The following is a 20169-nucleotide window of genomic DNA, read 5'->3' as shown; positions in this document are numbered from 1 at the left end:
GGCCCCCGCCTAGAGGACATCAGTGCCACTGTCCCCAAGCTAGATGCCTGTCCCATCTGGTACTTTCTTCTTCAGGTGCTCATGTCTGCTCCGAGCCTGGTGTGAGTGATACTAAATAATGGAGTCTATGTCACCTGCCCGAAGCCTTACTGCCGAGGAGGCTGCAGAGGCCAGGGTTCTGGGCTCGGCAGTGGGGAGGAGGGCTCGCGAGGATGGAAATGCCCCCAAATGTAGCATGGACGTTCAGCAATGTCCGCTTCCCACCCAGAGAGAAGAAGGTGAGGGAAGGAGTGGCACCAGAGAGGAGGAGGTCCCCAGAGCTGCCCCTGGGGGCTTTCCCTGTTTGTACTGTCCTGTTCCAGTGTCAGTCCTCACACTTTCTGACCATTATGTCTTCCTTTCTTAAGGTGGTTTAGGTGAGTCTTGATTTCTTTCTACCAAAGTCCTCCTACTAACAAAGCCCAAGCTCCTGCGGACACAGGCACCCAAGCCATGGGGTTAGCTGTCCCACCTGGGCCTGAAATTGGGACCGCCAGACCTCCTATGGAGAGTGGCGGTTTCCAGGAAACCTCTCTCTCACCAAGAGGCCGCCTGGTCATGTGCAACCATCTGCCGTGGCCCCTCAAGATGGCGTCTGTCCACATGGAACCAGCATCTTAGGAGTATGAGTTCTTTTTTAGAAAAGATTGATTGATTGATTGATTGATTGATTTGAGAGAGAGAGACAGCGCCACACAAGCAGGGGGAGGAGAAGAGGGAGAGGGGGAGAGAGAATCTCCAGCAGATTCCCTGCTGAGTGCGGAGCCCACATGGGGCTCTATCTCATGACCCTGAGATCACAACCTGAGCCAAAATCAACAGACACTCAACCAACTGAGCCACCCAGGCGCCCCCATGAATATGAATTCTTATGAGTATGTTATGCTTTACTTCTGGTGGCTGTCTTGCTTGTTAGTTCATCTGTTGGTTCATTTGTTCACCCCACAAATGCTTATTGTATATTTTGGAAATATTCACCCTCTTGGGAAGAAGCTCAGATGCAAAGCTATTAAGTAAGAGCAAATGCATGAGTCTTTGTCCAGTGCTTACAAATAGATATTGGAACAATTTCCAAGTCATAGCCTTCCAATATTTCTGTACTTTTATTTGGTTAGTTAATTTTAAAAGCCAATATGCATACACACATTTGGAAAGTCAGATAGTGCTAAAAGTCTTATGACAGTGTGGTGGTTCCCTGCTCCACCTTTCCCTACTTTTCTAGTTCTCCTCCTTAAAGGCAACCACCAAACTCTGTTACCTATTTCTTCTGGAATTTACTCATTCCTATATGTCTGAAGAATATGCCTATGCTGCTTTTGATTACTTAATTATAGGCTTAATTAATTGATTTCTTATTATGATAGATGAAGTTTAATGCTCTTACACTAATGTCCTCTCTCCTTCCCCTCCCCCAACTTTCCAATATGTTTTTAGGGTTTGTTTGTTTTTTAGAAAGGGTGAGGTGAGGGGAGGAGCTGAGGGAGAGGAAGAGAGGGAATCCTAAGCAGACTCAGCTCTCAATCTCGCAACCCCGAGATCATGACCTGAGCAGAAATCAAGAGTTGGACGCTTAACTGACTGAGCCACCCAGGCACCCCTCCAATATGGTTATTTTACAATTTAAGTCAACATTCGGAGTCTACAGTATTATGCCTATGTAAAAATTATTCACAGCTGAGCTTTGTAATTCGTGCTATTTTTTCCTTTCTGTTTTCTTTGGCTTTTGTTTTCCCCAAAGTTAATAATTGCTTTGTTACTTTCATTTGTCTAACATTCTTTCTTTTTTTTTTTTTTAAGATTTATTTATTTATTTGAGAGAGAGAGAAAGAGCACTAGTGGGGGGAGGGGCAAAGGGAGCAGCGGAGGGAGAATCAGGCTCTCTGCTGAGCGGGGAGCCTGACGTGGGGCTCAATCCCTGGACCCTGAGATCATGACCTGAGCCGAAGGCAGATGCTTTAACCAACTGAGCCACCCAGGCGCCCCTGCTTAACCTTCTTTATAGCCATTGCATATTCTTTCCACAATACTCGTCCATAAGGTCAATCATAGGAGGTAATCTATCATTTCCAGTGTTTTCCCTGGAGCTGTCCTTCCTGGAGACCTTCGTTTTCCTTCAGTCTGGACTTGCTGTTCTCCAGGCCTGCTACCCAGTGGTTGTCTTGGGATTTCCTTTTGCTGTCATCCTTAAAATTCCCTTTACCTCTCTCTGTGTGTCCTGGATCTCATGGCTTTCTCTTCCTCGGGTTTTTTACTCCCTTGCTCTGGTAACGCACCTTGTCCGGTGAACAATGGATAGCAGCAGAGGGCATGATGATGACCACTCCAGTTTAGTCTGTCTGCCCTCCAGAAAATGCCTTTGACTTTTCTTTTGGTTGGATCTCTTGTTTCCTGCATCCATCTTTCTTGGTTTTAGTGGTGAACAACTTCTAGTAGCTTCCTGAGAAGGGGTTTGCACTGGTGATCTTTGGAGACTTTGCATGGCTGAAAAATACTCCTCTCCTACCTGATTAATAATTAGTCTGGACATAGAATACAAGGGTGGAAATCACGTTCCTTTAGAATATTGAGGGCCTTGCTTCATCATCTTCTTTGCCAGTATGACTGCTGAGAGGCTCAAATCCTTTAGAAGCACTGACCCCACGTTTCTCCCTGGAAGTTGAACAGATTTTCTCCTGTCCTCAGTCTTCTGAAAACTCCTAGTGATACACATTGGGATGGGACTGCTTCCAGCCACTATGCTGGGAGCTCAGTGGGCTATTCAGTCTTCATGGTGCAGAATTATTATTCTTTTTTTTAAAGTTTTTATTTATTTAAATAAACCCTACACCCAACATGGTGCCTGAACTCACAACCCTGAGATCAAGAGTCACATGCTCCTCCGACTAAGCCAGCCCGGTGCCCCCCATGGTGCAGAATTATTATTATTACTTTTTAAAGAGTTTGTTTATGTTATGTATGTATGTCTTTAGAGCATGAGCAGGGGAAGGGACAGACACAGAGGGAGAGAGAGAATATCAAGGCGACTCCGTGCTGAGTGCAGAGGCTCAGGGCTCCATCTCACGACCCTCAGATCATGACCTGAGCTGAAATCAAGAGTCGGATGCTTAAATCACTGAATCACCCAGGCGTCCCCCATGGTGCAGAATTATTAAGAAGACCTTGGGAACTCACTGTGGGTTGTCTAGACCTAAGCCAGGGCCCCTATCTCCTAAGCTTAGCTTCTTACAGGACCAACAACAGCTTTCGCTCCCATGCTCCCCCCAGTGGGGGTCTGGGAGTAGACCTACAAATCCCACAGACCCCAAGGTCTCCAGATGCCAGGTATCGGGCATTCCCCAGCAATGGCAAACATCAGGTACTCTGAATCTAGTCTGCCTGGTGCCCCAATAGCCTATGATTACCCCCTTGACAAAACTGCTTTCCTACAGTTGCCTATGAGAGGGAGATCCCGTGAGGAGGAGGTCCTTCCCCTGGGACCAGCTGCACCCTGGCCCCAGCACACCTCTCTGTGGAATCATGGGAGATTCAGGGGCTCCCACTGAGTTTCCCATGTCTGGTCACATGTTTAGGATTTCCGGTCATTCTTTTTTTGTTGTTCTGTAAATGATCTTTTTTAAAAAACAAACTTCCATTCCCAGTATGCAACGTCTCTTATTTCTCTGGGGATATTAATGATCTTTTAAAAATCGTTTTTATCTTTTCTGCTGCCTCAGGTCCTTTGGTCTCTAGATTCCTTATTAGAGGTCTTTCTAGGAAGTCTGGTAACCTTTGGTTGTCTGCTCGTAATTACGTATAGTGGTGAATGGGGAGGAACGCTAGCGCTCATTGGAAGGAGTAGTGACTGGGGCTCTTTGACTTTGAGCCTCACTGTAGGGTGATCTTGGTGGACCTTCTGTTGGGGATCCTCTGGGTCAATGTCTTTATTTAGGTTTTTCTTGTTGGATGGTGAAATGCCCAGAGAGTTGTCTTCTGATCTCCTGCCTGGAGAGCAAAGATCGGTGCCAGTCCCGTGGGGGCTGGGTTGGGAAGGAGAACTGGAGGGTGGGTGGGCCAAAACTGAATCCCTGCCTGAAGACTCTCTTCTCTGCTTTTCCTTCGGCAGAGAATAAGCTCCAGCCCCTGCCCTGAGGGAGAAGAGCAGGTGCCCAGCACTGCGGAGTTGGGGAGGGGCCAGGAGGACGGGCGGCCTCCCAGGTCTCCCCGTCTCCACCAGCCCCCTTCCCTCCAGCTCCCTAGGGCACTGCGGCAGTCAGCACTTGGGCACACCAAGAACTCTGCAGTGGAATTGGATCCTGGCTGAATTTCTCTCCCTCTGGTTTTAGGATTTTGCTCCCTTGGGGCTGCCCATGTAGAGTTACCACTTGTCCATTTCCAGCACCCCCCAAATTTGTCACTGCAAGCTCCTGCCTTCTCTCCTCTGACCTTGTATGTTTATGTCCTAAAAAAAAAAAAAAATCTTTTCATTAGTTGTAGTGAACTTTGGAAGGGAGCAAGCCTAGATGCGCATGTTCAGTCTGCCATAGCAAGTCATCATAGCCTTGCTATGCTCCAACTACTCTACCGAGTGATCAGCAACTTGCAGAGGCTTGGTCCTGCTGACTTCTCTCTGCCACAAGGCAGTTCAGCCAGGCCCCCATGGGCTCAAATTGCTGCAGCTGGGAGGCGGAGACAGGTTCCCTCGGGACAGACCCCCAGAGCCCCAACCTCTCAGGGTCTCTCAGAGCCCCCACCCCTGCAGCCCCTTCACTGGGAGCTTGGAGGGAGGGAGTCCTGGGCAAGTGGGTACTACTCTGGTGAGAAGGCATGGCGTCCAGCCAGGCGTGTCCTAGGACAACCCAACCCACTGGCCTGGGTGGATAGCACCCTTTGCAACCACGTGGCTGGGTGCTGTGGAAAGCAGGAAGGATGGACCACACACTGGAAAGATGCTGACATTATTCCTTCTGGGCTTCATTCAAATGCTGCTTCTGAAGCCTGATCATTTTGGGGGCTTAGGACCCTTCTTTTCAGAACTGGGGCTGATTCTTTGTCAGGTTAACTCCTCCCTGGTGATGATGTCCTCCCATGTGTTGGCTGAGTCTTCTGGTGTCTGAAAAAAAAGACTGTCTTAGTCAATTTGGTACTTTGCTATAACAAAGTATCAAGGACTGGGTGGCTTATAAACAACAGAAATTTATTTCTCTCAGTCCTGGAGGCTGGAAGTCTGAGATCAGTGTGCCAGCATGGTCAAGTTCTGGTGGGGACCTTCTTCTGGGTTGTAGAAAGGCCAACTTCTTGCGTGTCCTCACAGGACAGAGAGCAGAGGGGAAGCAAGCTCTCTTATGACTCTTCCTCTTTTTTTTTTTTCTTATGACTCTTCTTTTTTTAATTTAAATTTTGTTAGTTAACATACAGTGCAATATTGATTTCTGGAGTAGAATTCAGTGATTCATCCCTACATACAAAACCCAGGGATCATCACAACAAGTGCCCTCCTTAATACCCATCACCCGTCTAGCCCATCCCCCACCCACCTCCTTCCATCAACCCTCAGTTTGTTCTCTTTTGTTAAGAATCACTTATGGCTTGTTTCCCTCTCTCCTTTCTTTCTTTTCCCCCTTCCCTTATGTTCATCTCTTTTCTTTCTTAAATTCCACATATGAGTGAGATCATACAGTATTTGTCTTTCTCTGACTTATTTCACTTAGCATAATACACTCTAGTTCCATCCATGTCATTGCAAATGGCAAGATTTCATTCTTTTTGATGGCTGAATAATATTCCACTGTATGTGTATACCACATCTTCTTCTTCTTCTTCTTTTTTTTTTTTAAAGATTTTATTTATTTATTTGAGAGAGAGAGAATGAGAGAGAGCACATGAGAGTGGGGAGGGTCAGAGGGAGAAGCAGACTCCCTGCCGAGCAGGGAGCCCGATGCGGGACTCGATCCCAGGACTCCAGGATCATGAACTGAGCCGAAGGCAGTTGCTTAACCAACTGAGCCACCCAGGCGCCCCTATACCACATCTTCTTTATCCATTCATCAGTTGATGGACATTTGGGCTCTTTCCATAGTTTGGCTATTGTTGTTTTTTTTTTTTATTTAAGACCTTGCCATTTGTTGACTTTTTTGAAAAAATCAAGTTGTAAACTTTTATTACAAATTAAAAATGAGGTTCTTAAAAATCTCAACTTGACCAGGTATGAAACAATTTAAAAACCTTTAAAGGTGTCTTGAGAAAAAACAGGCTTTAAAAACAAAACAAAACAAAACACATTTGTCATTACCAAACAGAGACGTCTGTAAATAATAATAAAAAATAAGAAAAATCTAATATTTTCTATATATATTCTAATAAAAATCCTATGCTGCATAGATAATGCAGATAGTTCTATTTATGTGGTCAATGGGCAAAAAGCAAGCACTTAAGGTCTTCAGCTCCAATCTTTTGTTCATTTCTGATTGCTGGAATTTCATCTTCATTTCTTCGTGGTGGATGACTAAACCGGATGATGGTAGAGATGGTAAGCCGGCATTTGCTCAGCCCCGCCCTGCTCAGCCTCCAGAGCAGAGCGAATTCTCAGCTGGTGGATTGGCTGCTTTTGTCTCTTTGCCATCTTGTGGTTTAGGGTTTTCTGGGCGTCTGCGTTGGTAAGTGAAGTCGTGGAGGTACTGACGTTGAGGTGGTTGCTGACCTTGGGTCTCATCTCCTTGATTTTCCTTATCTTCCTCGTTGCCATCCTCTCTAGGCTGTCATTGGCGAGGAGGACCCCTGCGGAATCGTGGTCTATAACCCTGGTGCGTATTCTGTCTCACTGGTCCACCTTGTTCTCCTGCACCTGGTTGTCAGCACCTTCCATCACTTGTCCCTGCACAGGAGGGTTGGAATACTGTGGTCGCCGCCCAGAGGGTCTCCGCATGTAGTAGGAACCAGTGCGGTTGGGCCTGGCCTTTGGGAGCACTTTCCGACCCCTTGTCCTTTCCCCCACTCTCACTATTCTGGTAATTCTGCTGGGAATTGTGTGGAGGACGCCTGTGCTGGGGAGCGTGTCTATAATGGTTAGGGTCTGCTGCTTATTTACTGCCTTGCGCTGGAACTCCACCAGGGCCTGTCACATCTGCTGCCTCCGCACCCTCTTCTCCTTCAACAACATCAAACTCCACAGTCTCTCCATCTCCTACACTGCGAAGGTACTTCCTGGGGTTATTCTTCTTTATGGCAGTCTGATGTACAAATACATCTTCCTAGGTGTCACTCCTGTTGATGAAACCATATCCGTTTCTTACATTGAACCATTTTACTGTTCCCCAAACCTTCGTTGTGATGACCTTCTTGTCTGCGCCGGCAGGTGCCTTCGATGTGAGGCCTCCCGGGGTGTGATCGTAACTAGGCGGTGGGGCTGCTCGGGGCTCTGTGGGGTCGGCTCTCCGCTCCTGCTACCGATCGAACTCCATAGTTTGGCTATTGTTGACAATGCTGCTACAAACATTGGAGTGCATGCACCCCTTCAAATCTGTATTTTTGTATCCTTTGGGTAAATACCTAGTAGTGCTGGTAATTAATTCTATGTTCCACTTTTTAAGAAACCACCATGCTGTTTTCCTGAGCCTTACTTTGAAATCCACTAAATGCGCCCTCCACCCTGAGGCTTCAGTTCCCAGCTCTCTGCCCATCTCCTAGTTCAAGATCAACCAGGCCCTGCTCTGTGTTCAGAGGCACCTGTGTATGGCAAACACAACCCTTGTCAGGTTGTCTTCTAGTCATCTGTTTGCTGGTGTCTAGGCTGTAAGTGCCCTGAGGACAGGGACGGGGACATCCCCGGTCTCACATCCCCAGAGCATCGTGTGCGCTCTTGACTCAGGGCGAGCCAATCATGACATGAATCCGTGTTTGTTTGACTGACGGGGTCACCAGCTGCTCACCCACCCACTGGCCGGTTGTCTGTTGACTGATCGAACAACTTAGCACTCTCCCTCTTCTCTCTGCCAAATCGCATCCTTTTATTCTGGGCTGGAAAAGCAATAGTCGTTACCTCTCTACCCGTGAGGTGATTAAGTGTGGGCTCAGGGATCGGAGGCTTACTAGTTAGGTTGCTACGGAAAATTTTTTGAAGTTTTCTGAGCCTCAGTTCCCTCATCGGCATAATGGAGTAATACCGGGACCTACCGCAAGTGGCCGCTGTGCAGATTGAACAGACAACGCTTAGCGCAGCACCGGCCCCCCAGCGCCCCCCCACCCCCACCCCCCCGCCTCCGCCGCCTTGTCGCCCTGGGGCTACCACGTCCTGGCCGCCAGGAAATGCTACTGTCCCCGGTACTCTCACCGCCGCTAATGTCCAGGTGTCTCACGGTCCCCTGTCCTCCTGGGCCTGCAGGGACCTGGGACTCATTCGTGCAGCCTTGGATGGAGTACGTAGCATGAACCTGCTGCCGACCCCTGGGGACACCCTTCAGACTCCCCTCAGCCCATTACTACTGTGACCTCACTTAGGGCAGGTCCTCTGGGTCAGAGATGCCCAAAAGGTTTAAGAGTCCAAGGGTCAGGGAGCGTCAGCCCAGGCAGGGACTCTGAAGAGCACCCGGATGAACGCGTCGATGTACCCGCATGGATGCACGGGCCCCAGAAGGCCAGACACAGGACGTAGGAGCCCCTGGTCACTGGAAGTCTTCCCGCTGAGTGACACTCGTGGGTGATCCCCTTCCTGAGTTGGGGGATGGACTGGCTTTTGTAGACTCTCCCTTCCGGGTCTGAGAGTCCCTGAGCCAAGGCCCCCCACGCAGCCCTTTTCCCTGTGGATGGCAGCTCATTTCCGTCTTCATTCAGTTTGAACACTCCCCATCTGGCTTTTCTTTGGAGCAGTTATTATTTGTAATCAGCATCAATTCAGCCCTAATGATGTAACCTGAACACATTGTAGGGTGAAGCGTGGACGGTAGCTGCCTCGCAGGGGGACATCCCCAGGTCTGGCTGCCCTCTGCCCTCTTCCTCCCTCCCTCTGGGTCCATTAAGGGGGAGGGGCTGGGCCTCTGCCCTAAGCCCTTCCCCGTCTTGAGGACCAGCCTGTCGGATCCACCCCTCTGCCAGGCCCAAGCTTGAAACTCTTATCTTTGGAGTCCGACCCAGGGCACCCATGCTACCCAGAGAAGCAGGGACAGGGGACCCAGGAGAAGGGAGAGGGAGGCAAAAGGCTCTGCTGGTCAATTCTGAGGATGTGGTAAATGTACTGAGGAGGGCCGAGCACACGCTTCCTGAGCTAAGGGAAGACTCAGCTCCTGGAGGGTTGGCAGGTCAGAGAGGGGCTGTTGCATAAATTTACTTGAACATTTACAGCTTTTTCCCAAGGCCACATGTCGAAGCCACTGAACCCAAAGGAGCGAGGGGCAGTGGTGGTTTAAGGCACTGTGCCCGATTTGGGGACAAATGTAGAGGGGATGGGCTGGGGAGTCTGGGCCTCTCAAGTTCCACTGGAAAGTGAGGCCAATGCCTCCAACAGGGCGAGGGGCCAGCCTGGCCTCTGGGGGTTGGGACATAGAGTGACTGATACCAGCAACGTGTGGTGTCCTGTGGTGGCGTGATCAGGCCTAGGTGGCAGGCCTGGGTATAAATTTTGCACCCTGGACTCGGACAATGTGGCCTAATTTCTAGGAGCCTCGCCTTCCCCTCTATGCTCATTGCAGGGAGAGATGAGGAGCATCGTGAGGGGAGGCATGAGGATGCCCCTGGGAGGCTCTGCACATGGGAGGCCTCAGGCCCCAAAATGCCTCATCGCCACACCCCGTCTCTTCCCTCAGCGCTGTCCCGGACCCCATCTCCCGAAGTTTGGATCACCTAATACTAACACGGAGTTCACTGTGGGCCAGTCAGACGCTGGCTGCAAAGTCAGAAAGTAGGTTGAGGATCAAAATATTGGCCTGAGAATCTGATTTTTTTAAAAAGAAAATCCTCAGTTCCTGCTGGATTAGAAATTCTTTTCTTCTCCCTCAGCAGGCCCAGAGCAGCAGAGCCAGAAGGGGAAGTGTTTTTAAAGTCACTCTCTTGCTCAAGATGGCACAGCGGCTCCCCATTGCCAATGGATAGGCATTGAACAGCCACCCGAGCCGAGGTCTGCGGGGTGCTATGCCAACAGACGCAGCAGAAGCTGCCCTTGGGGCCGACAATCTAGCCATCACAGCTGGGCTTTTCCCAGATAGTCCTCACCATCTGCAGGAGATTTACCAGGGAGGAGGCAGGGCTTGCTACAATGCAGGCTCCTGGGGCCTGCTCTGGGACCTCCTGATCAGACTCTCAGGGGCTGGGACCTTTTAAGCAAGTTCTCCATATGATTCTTATGCACACTGAAGTGTGAGAACCAGCCCCTCAGGACAGTAAATCTAGGGACTGCCCTCTGCCTCCAACATAGGTTTCCACCCCTCACGCAACCCCACCAACTAAGAAGGGAGAATGAGGGAGCTAAGGAATGGGATAAAGTCATAATGTCCCCCTTGCCTGCGAGGGCAGGCTAAGCCATTCATCCTGTCACACCCAATTTGTTCCAGCAACCATTAACATTTGCTGATTATATTCGGGCACATTCCCCCCTGCTCTTCTCTTCCTTGTGGCCTCCTAATGTGCATGAAAGTAGTGCCTCTCTTTAGGAACTTAGAACTTACACATTTCCAGAAGCCTGAACAAAGCCTCGCATGCCACCTCTGTCTAGTACCCACATAGGCAGGAATCAGTGGTCATGTGGTGATTTTATACCTGCCTGCATGTGGGAGAAAGTGAGAGAAGGCTATAAAGTAACAAAGGCTTCAGCGAGATAGACACTGAATTCTTTTCTATTTTAAAGACGTCACAGAGAGGCCATCTGGGGCTTACAGAGTGGCTTTTTGCAATCATCCCGTGTCCAGGCTCTTTGAAACTTGCTTCTCCACCAGCTGCATGAGATTCATTATATACTGTCCATTTCATGGTCCTAAATGGCTGCTCTAGCTCCAGCCCTTACAGCCATCTTCCAGTTAGTACGAATGATAAAGAGGAGAAGAAAGGCTCATTTCTTTGCCTTGAAGAATACTTCCTGGGAGTAGCACATGAACTTTTGCTTTCAGCCCATCAGTCAGAACTTAGTTACACAGCTACACCTGGCTGCAGAGGAATCTGGGAAATGTAGTCATTATTCTAGGTGGCCATATGTCGAATGAAAAGTCAGACATTGTATGATAAGGAAAAAGGGGAGAACGTATAATGGGGGCTGCTAGCACTCTGCAGCACCATTGTAGTCTTCCTCAATCTGGGGCATGTTTGCTATGGTGATCCTTACATTTGAATTGATTTATGAATGTATATAATTGCCTTATGTCTAATAAGAATGCAATCAGAGAAAATGTGGAAAAGACAGTAAGAGAATCAGATAATTACAAAGGGAATGAGACTAAAGCATAACTTTTCAGAGACAGGTATATGTATTCACTTTGGATTTGGGAGCACAGGGGCTTGGGAAGCACCTTTGAAATCTGACATCCTCATAAGGGGAGGAGTGCTCATAGAACATTCTTTCCCTGGTTAAAAATGTCAGGGGTGTCCTCTGTTCCTCCTTGACACGCCTACACTTTGGATCAATGTGCTGTTCCTGAGTCTGACTTTCAGCCTCACCTCATTATTTATCCCCCTGATTTCCTAGGCCCTAGAATCTGCCCCCACCCCCGTTCATTCTGTGCATAGATGGATTTCTCTTCCTGATCAGCTCACCCCTCTGCTCAGAAACCTCCCGGGTTCCCCATACCCTACCAAATATATTCTTTTTTTTTTTTTTTAAAGATTTTATTTATTTATTTGACAGAGAGAGACACAGCGAGAGAGGGAACATAAGCAGGGGGAGGGAGAGAGGGAGAAGCAGGCTTCCTGCGGAGCAGGGAGCCCAATGCAGGGCTCGATCCCAGGACCCTGGGATCATGACCTGAGCTGAAGGCAGTCGCTTAACCGACTGAGCCACCCAGGCGCCCCTTCCAAATATATTCTTAATTTCTTCACCAGACACACACACACACACACACACACACACACACACACTGTAGTCTCATCAAATAAAACCCCTCGCTGTTTCCCTGATTCACCGTGTGTCTTGGCTTCTTTGGGGCTCTGCCTAAGCCAGTCAGCACTGGCCTTCCATATGAGGCTTTGCCTGGTTCCACTGGCTCCTGCCAGAGAAAAACATGTCTGGGCTTGCTGATGGAGGATGAGAGACATGTGGAGCAGGGCCACCCTGCAACCCCCAGATTGGCCGTTGTGAGAAGCAGAGCCAGTCCAGATGCCTCAGAGCAGAGTGGGGCTGGTCAGCCTGCAGATCTGTGAGAATAAATGCTTACATGCTTCTTGTGTGCCCCCATGATTTTACAACTATTTCTTATGTAATATTTTTGCAGCAATTGTCAACTGATCCACCTGATTACAGACATTCAGAATACCTGCAGCATTTTCAGTGCATTTTTTAGAGTACTAGTCCCTTCTACCTTCAGTTAGGATTAGGTGTGGCTATGAACACAGAGACCCAAAGAAACTGTGGCTTAAATAAGATCAGAGTTGATTTCTCTCCCCTATGAAGGTCGAGAAGCAGGTAACCCGTCATGGTGAACTGGATGGTGAGCTGGAGAAGTCCGTGTTGCTAAGCACTTAGTGCAGCAGAGTAGGGACAGTCCGAGGCCCTGCCTGGGAACTGACAATCGGCCCAAGCTTCTGGCCTAGGCCTGTGTCCAATACGAAGAACAAGCACCATTTCCTAACTTGCCCAACCAGAGGAAACATCTTTTCGTGTACCTGCAGAGTACAAGGATGTGTGCTGGCTGTTTTGTTTGTGCTTTATTTTTTACTTTTATTTTTGAAAAATTTCAAATATAAACTGTATTGGTCAGGGTTCTTCAGAGAAACTGAACTAATAGGATAGATAGAGTGAGGGAGATTTATTATAAGGGTTTGGCTCACGTGGTTATGGAGACTCAGATGTCCCACGGTCTGCCGTCTGTAAGCTGGAGACCCAGGAAAGCTGTTGGTGGAGTTCCAGTCCAAACCTGAAGGCCTGAGAACCAGGGGAGCCAATGATGGAGGTCGCAGGCCAAGTCTGAAGGCCCGACACCTAGGAGCACTGAGGTCTGAGGACAGGAGAAGTTGGATGTCCCGCTCAAGCAGGAGAACAAATTTGCCCTTCCTCCACCTCTGTGTTCTACTGGAGCCCTCTGTGGATTGGATGATGCCCGCCCACACTGGGGAGAGTATCTCCTTTACTCTGTCTACCAACTCAAATGCTGACCTCTTCCAGAATCACTCTCACAGACATCCAGAAATAATGTTTTGCCAGCTCTCTGGGCATCCCAGTCATGTTGACACACAGAAGTAGAGAGAATAATAAAATGAATCCCCATGTGTCTGTTATTCAATTTCAACAATTATCATCTCAATGTCAACTTAGTTTCACCTATACTCCTCCCCCCAGGAGAGGTAAGAACCTTCCAGACTTCATGTATTTATTAAAATAAATACATAAATAATTTTTAAGTGATCTCTACACCCAACATGGGGCTCGAACTCACAACCCCAAGATCAAGACTTGCACGCTCCCCCAATGATATCTTTGAATATGTTTCTCACTTTCCTGTGCTTCCTATCAATTGGGAATTAAGATCTAGAAGTTTGATTAGGTTCAGGTTCCATTTTCTGAAAAGACGACTTCATAGGGGGCAGGTTGTTCTTCTATTAGGAGACATGTCACCTCCCACTGTCTCTCTTTTCGTGACGTTAACAGCTGTCGATGTCATTGCCTAGAACTATTATGTCATTATGATGATATTCTCATTATATCATTTCTTCTTCATTTATTAGCCAATACTTCTGTAAAGAGAAACTTCCCCTCATCAAATATTTCATTAACCTGAAATAGAGTCCATAGAGGAAAGGCAGATGCATGCTTGATTCTATTTACCGGTTGTTTGTTTGTTTGCCTGTTTTTTGTTTTTTTTTAAAGATTATTTTATTTTATTTTATTTATTTGACAGAGAGAGAGATAGCGAGAGCAGGAACACAAGCAGGGGGAATGGGAGAGGGAGAAGCAGGCTTCTTGCCGAGCCGGGAGCCCGATGTGGGACTCGATCCCAGGACCCTGGGATCATGACCTGAGCCGAAGGCAGACGCTTAACGACTGAGCCACCCAGGTGCCCTGTTTGCCTGTTTTAAATGATTTCCTGGCATCCTCCAAAACAGCTCTATTTTTTAAGAAAGCCATCCCATAGAATTCCTGCTTCCATCCCTTTCGCCAGGACATAGTCACAGGACCTCACCTCACTGCCAGGAGGTCTGGGACCTTCAGCCCTTAACCTGGGCAGCTGGGGGCTCAGAGAATTTCCCTATTACAATGGAGAAGGGGATCGTGGCCCCCAGGCCCCACTCCGTTTCCTGTCGGCTCATCCCTGGTTGAGGGCTGAGGCGAGCTCCTGGCACACCAGGTCCTGTCAGAGCGTGTGCACACCACACATGCGTCCCCAGTCCCGTCCCTCCTGCTCCGCCTGCCCTGTGTCCCTGCGCTGTGCAGAGAGTAGAGCTCTCTCCTGTGGCCTCACTCTTCCCATGCTCTTGTTACTGCTCCCTTTCCTTCCCCTCCCTCTCCTCCTCCTCCTTCTTCCCTCTCTCTCTCCCCACTCCTCCTCCCTTCCTTCCCCTTCCTTCTCTTTCCCCTCCTCCCCAGCTCCTTCTCCTTCTGCTCCTATGTTTACTTCTGGGCCCAGTTTCATGTTTTGCCTCTCTCATTTTCTCAGCCTGTTTAGGGACCACTCCTGTCTTGCTCTGTCCTGAAGGATTTCTTGAGACTCAAGCCCACCTTGACTTTGGCTTGACTCACGGTCATCCCTGGTTATGGGCAACTGTTCTGGGATCCCTCTTTATTTTCTCATGGTTATGCCCTGGCTCCCCAGTGTCAGTGCCCCACTGTGCCTCTTCCCGTGCAAGGAGGCTGCATCTGGAACTCTGGCCCCGTTTAGCACAGAGGCTGTTGTGACCCCAGTCACTGAGGTCTGAAGTCCAGCTGGTTCACACAGATTTTCAAAGCTGGGTCTACCTGATGCCAGCCCAACCTGGAGAGGAGCAAAAATTCTGTGGTCTGTCTTGGAAAATTGTTCATGTCTACGTGGCTGATGTGCTGAATTTGCTTCCATTTGTTGAATAAAATGCAACGGTGGTCATCACCCAGATCTGATGTTGGGCTCTAGAGAAGTAGCCCTCAAAACGGATGTTCCTGGGCCCCAGAAACCTGAAGCTCTGTAGAACCCCCTCTGCGGGTGGCCAAGATGGAGGCAGAAGAGAGTGAGGAATCCCAGTGTGAGTCAAGGTCCAAGGGGACAATGCTATTTCTACCTTAGAGAGTCATGTTTCTCCAGTTTGGACCAGGAATTACAGATTGACCTTCACCTTCCATTGTTTAAATATATCTTCCCACTAAGCCTGCAAACTTGCTCTAGGTCTTGACTTTGGCAGGGGGCAGGAAGCACACATAAAGAAAAAACCCCAATGAATGAAATATTTCTACAAATCTTCCTATTCTCAGGAATCTGCTTTGTTGTACTTCTGTGGACATTAACTAATGGGAAGAAGAGTGGAAAACAGTCATCCTGGCATGATGGAGAACCAGTGGGAAGTAGCAGCAATACTAGGCTATGTGCCAGGAAATAGGGATTCTTGTTCTAACTCAGCCAGGAATGGCGGTGCCCTTGTTCATGACCCCAATTCTGAGCCTCAGTTTCCTTACCCGTAAGACAGAGATGGGCAAAACAATAATTATATTTCATTCTTGGGGATACACTATATTTATGCTTCTAGAATCTTCCGTACTCTTTTCAGACTCCACAGTTATCTTCTCATCTGATACTCACAATACGCCTTTAAGGTACTGACAGGGGTTATTATTATTCCCATTACACAGATGGTTGCACTGAGGCTGAGGAATAGTAAACTCCCAAGGTTTTGTTGGTAATGAAACCCCGCCTCCTAATGCAGAATAGTTCCTTCTAAGCAGGAGGCTCATGCCTGTGCCTGAATGTGGGCATATTGGTGAGTGTGGGCATCTGTCTGTTATGTTCCTCCGATGTGTGAGTAAGAAAGGTACAGTTAGTAGCTGGACTCATGATTTTCCTGGGTTTACAGGGAACTCATTGATGTTTGCTTTTGTCGGATGGATGTTCCATGTTATGGCATAATTTACACTGAGTGCTTTAACTAGGCGATCATAAATAGTAACAGGAGGGCCACGGGTAGTGGGCAAGGAGAGATGGACCAGTAAAGGGGCAAGAATTCAGAGCTGAATTGTTGGCAGTATTGTATGTACTCCGTAAGTACGTACTTCACTTGGTCTTCACATTAATCCTATGAGGAAGGTTGCTATAATCACGCCCATTTTACAGATATTGAAACCAAGGCCTAGAGAAGTTAAGCAACTTGTCCAAGCTGGTAAGTGGCAGAGCCAGAACGTGAAGCCAGGCAATCTGGTTTCCAAGTTTATAGCCTAACCACTCTGCTGTCAAGGTCAGATTGGGTAGTCATATAAGCCTTTGTGAGCTGCTCTGGTATAAATTCAGATACCAAAAAAAAAAAAGAGAGAGAGAGAGAATGAGAATGCCCTACTCAAAGCTACAGGGTTGCAGGGAAATTGGCACACCATATTTTGCTGGTAGTACTGACAATGAGTTCCATCTTTTTGGGAGCAATATGTGGCAAGACCCATAAAGTTTCTTCATATTTGTCAATTTAAGAATGCCAACCCTAGGGTCTCCTGGGTGGCTCAGTTGGTTAAGTGGCCTACTCTTGATTTCTGCTCAGGTCATGATCTCAGGGTCCTGGGATGCCCCCCCCCACCCCACATTGGGCTCAGCAGGGAGTCTGCCTAAGGATTCTCTTTTCCTCTCCCTCTGCCCCTCCCCCTGCTTGTCTGCGAGCTCTCTCTCTCTCTCTCAAATAAATGAATAAATAAATCTTAAAAAAAAGAGTGCCAACCCTAGAAGTTTGTTCTAAGCTTACAGCTCAACAAAAGCAGCAAGCTGTAGGCATGAAGCTTATTGTGTGATATCCAGTAATGCCCAAGAACAGAGCATGATTAAGTAATTTCACAGAACCTTCACTAGTTGGAATACTATGAAAACATTTAAAATGAAAATTATGAAGGTAATTGTGTAGAAGGATGGGGAACTGTCTCTGATAAAATGTTAAGATTAAAACACAGAATAAAAAATATGTAGATTTCGATGACCAATCTGGTCTCTATGCATATTGGCAAAGCCTGAAATAGAACAGGAAATACTTCTAGTAGTTAGGTGTTTGTTAAGGTCTTCTTATTTTTTAGGATTTTTATTAGTGGTGACATTATGTTTATTTAACAGATCATGAAAACAGGAAAGAGCTGGTGGCAGAAGCTTGTTAAAATGACCCTCAAGAGGCGGGGTGGGTCTGGTGGGCAGTCCCCCCCCCCACTTCACCCCTGAGTTCTCTGGGGCCAGCCGCAGGTGTCTGGGTGGAAAGAGGTCTGAGAGTTACATGTGCTTGGGTCGGAGAGAACAGCTTGCCCTGGGTCTGCCTCACCTCACTCTTGCCGTTCTTTGTCTCAGCTTAGAAGCCACTTTTCTGCAGTCAACCCAATTGCCACCCCCCACCCCCAAATGGGCTAGGTGCCCCTCTTAGGTGTCCCCTTCCCCAGCACTCTATGCTAAGCTCCACGTCTGCACCTAGCAGGCTTTTGGGTGATGGCATTTATATTGCTGAGGCCCCTCTGCACTACAAGGGTTGGGATGTCAGGGGGCCGGCCCTGCATGGCCCCCCTAATGCCCTGACACAAATACATCATGTATTCAGTGAATGATCATCTTTTGCCTTGTCTCTAAAATGGGGGGAGCCTGGGTTGTATTAGATTCCTTTTAGCTCCATATACTGTGATTTTACCATCTAATTTTTACCAGACTTATTAAATAAAGGAGCCATTGGGTTTAAAGACAAGTCCCAATGTCGGAAGTGTCCTCCATCTTTCCACCTGTGGATGGGCTCCCCAAGCGGACTCTGGCCTGGGTGTGGACTGTGAGCCCGGTCTGGGGTCATGCTGGGAATTTTCATAGCACGTGGGCTGAGTGTGCACGGACACAGCCTTAGCAGTCCACCTGACAACAGGGCTGTGGCGGGGAGGGGGGGGTGCTCCTCACTTCAGTCCTGCCTGTACCTGGGAGACCAGCCACAGGCCACATGTGACTCCGTGGCTGTACCTCCACGGTGAATCCTAGGAGCCTGCTAGCCCTGATGTCATGTGTGCTTTCGGGGCTGAGGCAGTGGGCGTGTCTGTGCACATGGCTGCTTGTGCCCTGTCAGAGCAGGGCGGAGGGAGGGTGACCAAGTGGCTCTGGGTTTTCCGGGTGAGCGTGTCTCTGTATGGAATCAGTGCACATTACTTCAGTGTATGAGTGGATTTCGATTCAGCAAATAATTATTGTGAGCTCTGTGCTCTGCAAAAGCAACAAAGCGTTGCCACGGGCAGGGAGCCTGGGAGTGTACATATCTGCATTGTGTGTCCCCTCTGTGTGTCTTTGGGAATGTGTTCTTGGCACGTGTCCTGCCTTCACAAGGCTTTTGGTGTGTGCATGTCTGTGTGTCAGTGCCTGGGTCCTGGGTGCGGCTGCTCGCTCGCTTTCCAGCCTCACTTGGGCCCGCAGTCAGGCTCTGCACGTGCGCCAGCCCCCATGCGCACGTCCCCGGGTGACCTGTGCGCGGTGTGCAAGGACCTCCGGGTCGTGTGCACTTGGTGCGCTCGTGCCAGTCTCTCCGCACGCACGAACGCACCTCCACATGTCTGGGTGCACGTCCCTCTCAGTGTGTGCACGTTCCGTGTGCACGCCGTCCGTGTCTGTGTGCGGGGCGCTCCACGCGCGCGCTCGGGCCTGCGGGCGGCCGGGGACCCGCGCCAGGCTCCACACGCCCCGCGGGGCTGACCTCCTCCCCCGCGCCCCCGGCCCCCCGCGCCCGGCCGCGGGCCTCCGCGATTGGCCGCCCGCGCCCTCGCAGCCGTCACCCCTCCCTCCCCGCCCCCCCGCCACCCGCGCGCCCGCGGTCCCCGCTGTCCCCCGCGGTTCCGGCGAGGCCGCGCCGCGCTGCGCTCCGCTCCCATTGGCTGCGCGCGCCTTTGTGTGGCGGCAGCTGCGGCCCCAGCGCCTTTGAATGTCGAGAGGGGCCGGGAAGGGAGCCTTTCCATGGGCCATCTGTCTCCCCGCCAGCCGCCGCCCCACCGCCGCCCGCGCCCCGCGCTCCGCCTCCCGCCCCGGCGGCTCCCGCAGCCCCGCCGCCGCCCGCGCCCGCGCCCCGGAGCCGCGCCACAAAGGGCCCGCGCGCAGCCGCCGCCGCCGCGCGAGGAGCCAGGATGGTCCTGGTCCACGTCGGCTATCTCGTGCTTCCAGTGTTTGGCTCTGTGCGAAACAGAGGTATCGCTTTTTCCTTTCGGGGTCCGCTTCGGAGCGTGGATCGCCGCAGGCAGCGGGGCGGGGGCGGGCGCCGCGGGCGGCGGGGGGCTCAGGGAACACCCGCGGGGACGCAGGGCGAGCGGTGGCTTCTCCCCTCTCCCTTTTGGGGGACCCCCCAGTGTGGGGGTGGCCGCCCTCGTGGGAGCTTTTGTAGTGAAGTTAGGGTTTGGCGAATTTGGGTCCCTCCCTCCCCAGCCCCATTTTTTATTCTTTGCGGCGGACGCGGTTCCCCCAAATCACAGCCCCTTCCCCTAATACCTAGCCCTGTATGATCGAAAGAAGGAGAGAGATCCATGACTGTGTGCGTGCGCGCGCGTGTGTGTATGTGTGTGCAAGCGTACTTGGCTTTCTGTTATTTGGTTTTTTTGAGGCATATGTGTGTTTTGTGTTATTTGTGTTTGTATTCCTTCATCTTTTGGTTATCGCTCCCGCTGGCTGGTTAGCTGGGATCTGGTATGTGCCCTATCCCGTGCCCCAGCCCCCACCCTCTGGTGGGCACTTGCACGATTTCCCGTCCGCTCCCATCCTTTCCTCCCCTTTAACCCTTTTCTGTATCGCCCTTGTGCTACCTCCCTACCCCCCCCCCATTGTCTTTGTATGACAGTTGCATTTATGGATTCAAAATGCTTGGGTGTGTGTATGT

At 49.8% G+C, this 20169-nt stretch overlaps 1 pseudogene; it reads right to left on the bottom strand.

Annotated features, from left to right (window-relative positions):
• Nucleotides 1-6388: 6388 nt before the first annotated feature.
• LOC135362610 (Y-box-binding protein 1-like) overlaps nucleotides 6389-20169 on the bottom strand; it is a 34691-nt pseudogene continuing 20910 nt past the window's right edge.

This window comes from Mirounga angustirostris, unplaced genomic scaffold, assembly GCF_029215605.1.
Source record: "Mirounga angustirostris isolate CCGP_5_RB_7025 unplaced genomic scaffold, mMirAng1.0.hap1 SCAF_14, whole genome shotgun sequence".
Lineage (NCBI taxonomy): Eukaryota > Metazoa > Chordata > Mammalia > Carnivora > Phocidae > Mirounga > Mirounga angustirostris.
The sequence above is the reverse complement of the archived record's forward strand: the minus strand, read 5'-3'. Positions and strand labels throughout refer to the sequence as shown.